General features: G+C 37.1%; 1 pseudogene; it reads left to right on the forward strand.

Annotated features, from left to right (window-relative positions):
• The first annotated feature begins 2,733 nt into the window (after positions 1-2,733).
• Positions 2,734-6,858, forward strand: LOC149181575 (pentatricopeptide repeat-containing protein At2g13600 pseudogene; annotated as a pseudogene).
• The last annotated feature ends 514 nt before the right edge of the window (positions 6,859-7,372 follow it).

Consider the following 7,372-nt stretch of genomic DNA (forward strand, 5'->3'; position numbering starts at 1 on the left):
ATGATGTGTCAGATATTTCAGTTGCAAATGGAATATTTTATACCTTTGTTAATTGTGTTTTCTTCTTCTATGTGAATGAGTATTTTTCATGTTCATCTTCCACTATACAATATTTGGTTTCCTTTATTTGAAGTATATGCTAGACAAGTCTATGTGTGTGTCATTAGTTGTTAAATGCATAAACATCATTGGCCAGCAATATTAGGATCACAATTTTTCACTTATCAGTAATCTTACTTTACTTTCAACAAACATTTTCTCAAAGAATCCTTTCAGATCTAGTCTCTGTCTTGTATGTACTTGCAAAGTACCCAATTTTAAGTTTTTTTGAATGAGGGATCCCCTCTGGTTAGAAAAGACCAGTTTCTAACCAAAAGCAGTCTATGGTTACCTCTGTGACCCTTTTCCTTTAGCCTAAAAGGAATCATGGAGTGCTAACAGTTTCCTTGGTAATTTTGTTATTATTATGCTAGTTATGAATATGTGTTATGACAATGCCTATGTATGACTCTCATCATGTTTCTACTTGTAAATCAATGAACAATTTTTCAATGGCCTAATGGATGAAATTGCAACTAATGTGGTAAGGAAACAATGCTTCATGGTGAATCTCAAATAAGTGTGAGACCCCTATGCTTAGATATGTTGTTTACACCTATAGATTGCATTGATGCCAAGTGTTTGACAAAATTTCAGTCTCAGTTGGGGATGGTCAGGCCTAATCCTGGAGTTATTTTTTAGTTTATTAGCCTTGTCATCACGTGTTTAATGGATTCCAGAAGTTACAACAAGTTTGGGAAGTGGCCAAAATTCTAGGCTTGAAAAGTGCCTTAAACTCTTGGACTTTGGCATAGGTCTGCTGGAAATAGTCACTGGACACAGACATGCAAGCTTGTGGGAGCGTCCAGAGCTCCCTAGACACTGGCATGCCCATAACATGTGAGCATCTAGAGGTTTAATAGCTTAAAGACTCAGTGGGACCTAGGGGCTGGTTACCAAAAAGGTTTGGATGGTTCCTAGGGGCCCTATTGCTAATGTTGAAGGTCTGTATGGTGTGTTTCCATCGGTTCCACTTCCTTAAGGTGACTTAGGAGGTTAAATCATATCATAGTAACTTATCGTCACATGTTTAGCCCGGTTGGCCAGTTACTTGGTTAGATGTGGGAGCAGGGTGTTACAAAATATTACCATATCAATGCATATTATTAATATAAGCACCATGGTACTTTCAAGATTAAAATAAGCACTAGGGCTTATATATATATATATATATCTATATATATCTATATATATATATATATATATATATATATATATACACACACACACACACACACTTTGGTGTGTATTATATATATTTTGAAGCTTGTGTGCATATGGTAGCAAACTAATGTGCATTATTTTTATTTTTAGTGTATTGGCACATATTATCAATATAAGCATATTGATCAAAAATCACCATCTAGAACCTTAAGTTGCCTAGAATTTTTAGTCACGGTGATAATTTGTTAAAACCTATGCTACCAATAGTGAAGATTTACCAAATGCTTTTCTGATAATTTTTCTCAATCTTGATAATTTTTCTTGTGATGCTTTGCTTGTATTGGTTCTTCAAATTGTGATCTGGTGGCAACTTGGAGCAGTTGTTGTGATTATGAACTAGGTTTAAATCTTGGGAAGCAAACTTATTTTTGTGAGGTTTAAGAGATGTGGATATTGATTACACTGAGCATTTCCTATGTAATCTTTGAGATGATTAGTATATCACACTAACAAGGTACCAACAACAACATTTCTACAATTAAGTATATGAAGATGAGTAAACCTTTTTCTAGGTGTAGTATCAATAAATAGACAACTTGGGCTTATTCCAAGTTCAAAAGATAAGACCATCATATCGAATATAATAATTCATGACAACTTACTCACTATCGGAATTTAACACCTTTTTATCACTATTCAAATCCCTTTGAGTCAAAAATTTGTAAGTGAGTTCATCAATATAACTATGTAAAAATATTATAACCAACACTCCATCAAAAAGATACACATCATCAATAAACTCAAAAACCAATCTAATCATCATAACATTATATACATCATAGGTGACTTTTTTTTACATAAAACTGCATGCATACATATCTAAGTTTATACATTTTTAATTTGAAACATTAATTTCATCTAAATAACATAGAGCAATATATGTAAGTAAAGACATGATCTCACATAAGGTAATATGTCATAACATTACTTGTACATACCAATCATCTACATATAATTGAGGAAAATATCATTATATTATAACATCACAAAATTAGAAGCAATGTCATAATGAACAACATCAAAGTGTAGTTATATATATTTGATCTAAATCATTCCATGCTTACAAATGAGTTTGATAATTTTTCCAAAATGAAAAGCAACATCAACTAAAATAAAAATATATATATCTTTTAGAGTTTCTCACTATTTATGATTAAAATCTATAGAAAAAAATTGTTGTGAGTTGCATAAATTAAATTTTGAAAAAAATTGTTGTGAAATCTTGAATTATGTAAATTAAATTTTCAAGAAAATTATTGTGAAATCTTCAGCCAGCTTGAACAATCCCTTGAAAAAAATTCACAATTATGTTTTCAATAAATCAGTCATTAAAATAACGTAAACCGAATAAGGTCCACAATGCTAAATATTATGCGGTGAGAAAGAATACCAAATATCAACTCGAATCTACCTGTGACATCCATCAAATATCAAAGTGGGATACCTACCTGAGTTGTGCTAGCGATGTAGAAAAATTGGGGAGAAAATGCCAACGCGCAGTGATTTCTTGTAAGGAGATTGGCACCAGCAATGACAGCGGTTCAAGCTTTAAGGGAACATACGAAGAAGATGGTCGTATCATACGAACCCCTATTTCATGATGCCAAAGCCATTCTCACCACAACTAAGTCCGAGAATAATGCTCTGGGAAACCGCCAGGTGAGATCACTGTCTGAGCAGGGACGACTGCAAGATGCTCTTAATAGTTTACAGGACATGAACTGTGGAGGCACTTCAGCAGATCCTGATACCTACGCTTCTCTCTTGTATGCCTGTATTAACAAGAAAGCTTTGCCACAAGGCAAATTGGTCCATGCCCACATTATTCAAATTGGATTCAAGGGCTCTGACATCTCCATATGCAATAAGCTCGTCACTATGTATGCAAAGTCTGGGAGTCTCGCGGATGCTCAAAGGGTTTTCGACGAAATGCCTGAACAGAACGCTGTATCGTGGACTGTTATGATTGCAGCCTATACCAGGAGGGGGTTTGGTAAGATGGCCTTGGCACTTTTTGAACAAATGTTCAAAGTAGGCCTGCAACCCAATCAGTACACATTTGCAAGTGTTCTCCCCGCTTGCGCAGATCTTGCAGCAATGGAAAGTGGCAAGGGGGTTCACGAAGAAATAATTAGGCGAGGGGTTCAGTCCAATGTCTTCGTGGGTAGTGCTCTCGTAGACATGTATGTGAAATGTGGAAATCTGAAGGATGCACGCAAAGTGTTTGATAAAATGCCTGAACGAAACGTGGTGTCATGGACTGCTATGGTTGCAGGGTATGCACACAGTGGGGATGTTTACAGGGCTTGGGAGCTCTTTCAGAGAATGCCCGAAAGAAATGTTGTTTCATGGAATGCGATGATGGTGGGTTATTTGCAGAATGGGCGTGTCCACGAGGCTATGGAGCTTTTCTTGCAAATGCCGGATAGCGATGTGGTTTCATGGACTGCAATGATTGCAGGATGTGCACAGAATGGGCATGGTGAAGAGGCTTTGACATTGTTTACCCAAATGCGTCAAATGGGCCTCAAACCTAACGAGTTCACCTTTGCTAGTGTTCTCCCGGCTTGTGCTAGCTTGGCATCCCTGGAATATGGGAGGAAAGTCCATGAAGAAGTAATTAGGCATGGATTTGAATCTAATGTCTTCGTAGCTAGTGCCCTTGTAGACATGTATATTAAATGTGGCAGCATAGAGAATGCATGTGAAGTTTTAGATAAAATGCCTGAACGAAATGTGGTTGCATGGACCGCAATGATTTCGGGATGTGCACAGAAAGGGTTTATGGATAAGGCCCTGAAACTCTTTCTGGAAATGCCTGAACGAAATGTGGTCACTTGGAATGCAATGGTTGCAGGATATGCACAGAATGGGTTTGTTGATGAGGCCTTGAAATTTTTTGAGAACATGCCTGAACGGGATTTATGTTCCTGGACAGCAATGATTCAAGGATACATGCAGAATGGACATACTGATAATGCTCTTGAGCTCTTTTGGAAAATGCCCAAACAAGACGTTGTCTCGTGGACAGCGATGATTAGTGGCTATGCGCAAAATGGGCTGATTGAAGAAGCATTGGAATTCTTCCACAAAATGCCTGAACGAGATGTAGCGTCATGGAATGCAATGATTGCAGGATATATTCAAAATTGTCATGTTGATGAGGCCCTGAAACTCTTCCTGAAAATGCCCAATCATGATGTTGTTTCATGGTCTGTGATGGTAGCAGGTTTTGCACAGAATGGGTATTATGAAGAATCTCTTAAACTTTTTAGACATCTGCAAATCATAGGCGTGAATCCAAATGCAAGCACCTTTGCCAGCATTCTCCCAGCATGTGCCAACTTATTTGCTATGGCACATGGGAAACAGGTCCATGAAGAGATTGTTAGGAATGGATTTCATTCTGATATTGTTGTTGGGAATGCTCTTGTTGATATGTATGCTAAATGTGGGTGCATAAACGATGCACAGAAAATATTCAATACAATGCCTACAAAAAATGTGGTTTCATGGAATACAATGATTGTAGGGTATGCCATGCATGGGCAGAGCAAGCAAGCCCTCCAGCTTTTTGAACGAATGCAACATGCCGGTACAAATCCAGACCGTATCACTTTTATTGGTATTCTGTCTGCATGCTGCCATGCAGGCCTAGTGGATGATGGTTCACGATACTTCGACTCCATGAGTAAACATTATCATATAACACCTACAGTGGAACACTTTTCTTGTATGGTTGATCTTCTTGGCCGTGCTGGCTATCTTGACGAGGCAGAAGCTTTTATCAACAAAATACCCATAGAGCCTGATGCTAATGTATGGGGATCTTTGCTTGGTGCCTGTAAGATCTATAACAATATAGAACTAGGTGAACGTGCGGCACTACACATTCTTGAGTTGAATCCTAAAAATACTGCACCTTATGTGTTATTGTCGAATATCTACGCAGCAACCGGTAAGTGGGATGAAATTCCAAAATTGCGAAAGATGATGATAGACAATGGGGTAGAAAAGAAGCCAGGATGCAGCTGGATTGAAGTCAACAAACATGTTCATGTTTTTCTTGTAGGAAACTGATCACATTCACAAGCGCATATAGTTGATGCAAAGTTGGATTGATTGTTTGGATTGGTGAAGTTGGCTGAGTATGTGTCAAACGCAACATTGGTATATGATATGAAGGAGGAGCCAAAGGGGCATTTTATCTCCAATCATTGCAAGTAGCCCATGATTACACTTGAGCTTATTAATATATCCCTTTTGAAATCTTCCTCGATTATGAAAAATATTTGAGAGATTAGCACTGCCACTAAAATTTTCCAAGATTAGTGCGAGAGAAATTGTCAGGAGGGATGCCTACTGCTTTCATCATTTGGAAGATTGATGGTGCTCTTGAGGTTATTTTTGGCAGTGTAGATTTTGATTTAGAGCTTTCAAAGCTCAAGACTCGGTAATTCCAGAATTCATATTTAGGCACATACTCTCTCACCAGGGCTGGGAACTTGGGAAGGTCCACACCAGCCACTTGATAGGTGATGCAGAGTGCAACAACCAATTGAAAGTGCCTAGCTGCACGTGTGGACAGATATCCTTGCATTTTTGGCAAAGGTCTCTGTATCATCTTTTAATTTGATAATATCATTTGGCATAATTGGAAAGGTCATTGCATGGACTTTCTGTCATGAAGTATGACTATATTGATAAGGGACAAGGTCATCATGAAACATCTGGTGAGATTATCACATATATCGACGATCTAGCTGCCATTTTTGAAGCGAGAAGAGGCTCGAGGATTCCCCCGAAAAGCTAATTTGTTGGCTGACATAAAAAAATTGCATAAAGGGCAGTCTGTATGCTGCAAAATTTGCAGCATTCCAATAAGCACATCATGGAAACTGTATAACGAAATTGTTCTACTACAGGGAAAAAAATACTCCACATCTAGAGCTATAGTAGAAAGAGGCATTCATGAGACTTCTGAGACGCATTGCTTTAGTGATTCTCAAGTAGAGCCCATGCAATGATGGGTGAGAATCATACCACTTCTAAAGCTATAGTAGAAAGAGGCATTCATGAGACTTCTGAGACGCGTTGCGTTAGTGATTTTCAAGTAGAGCCCATACAATGATGACTGAGAATCAAACCTGTGCTAGTTGTGGTATACCACTGGTCACAGCCCAACTGGCAAATTGTCACCTAACTCTTAATTAGTGTCATGCCATTGATGGAGGACCTTCATTCATTACATGCGTTTTCTAATTGTTCATCCTCAATTCTTTAGGGCGAGGTTTGTAGTTATTAAAAAAACACTATTTAAGATTATATACTAATTATTAAGAAGCATGATCAAGCAATTACGTAGAATATCTGATAGATATGCTTATCAGGATATGTTGCGCACTATGCTATCCTTGATCGCTTACCCCTTCAGCTTGAACGAGAATTGAATACTTTTGGAAGGAAAAGGAATGTAAATATGAGTCAATTTTGGAGAATGCTTTTTGATAATGATGATGAGGTCATTATGTTGAATTGTAGCATCATATGAGAATGTTTGGATTATAAACAGACCGTTCAAATTGTAATATAGATACTGTCATGGTTTGTTACAGTTCAAATAAGTCTAATTCCTGGTAGTTCTTCAGGGAAGCACCTAAAATGTTGCATGATCATGCTCACTATTTGCCCCATTTCAGTTGAGAGTAATAATTCCCACGCACAATTGTCATTCTTTAAACATTAAAAATTTAATATTATAATTATGATGACCTCTCATACTATATGTTAATATTGTTAACATTATAAATACGATGGACTTGCATGCTATTGGTTAAGATTGTTTTCCATCATTATATTACATAAATTGCTTCTTAACAGAATAGGCTTCTCATTTTTAATTAACTTCCAATTTTTTTTGTTTCCAATAACTTTCTCTTTCTTTTCAATTTAGGTTTACAGTAACTTTCTCCCTTCTGCTGTACATAAACATTTTTTTAACAAATATTATCCCTCCCAAATGAATTCATATTTAACAAAAAGCCTTCAA

The sequence above is a fragment of the Pinus tabuliformis genome, chromosome 3_2, assembly GCF_031772625.1.
Source record: "Pinus tabuliformis cultivar Carrire ecotype Pingquan chromosome 3_2, CPIR1, whole genome shotgun sequence".
Taxonomy (NCBI): domain Eukaryota; kingdom Viridiplantae; phylum Streptophyta; class Pinopsida; order Pinales; family Pinaceae; genus Pinus; species Pinus tabuliformis.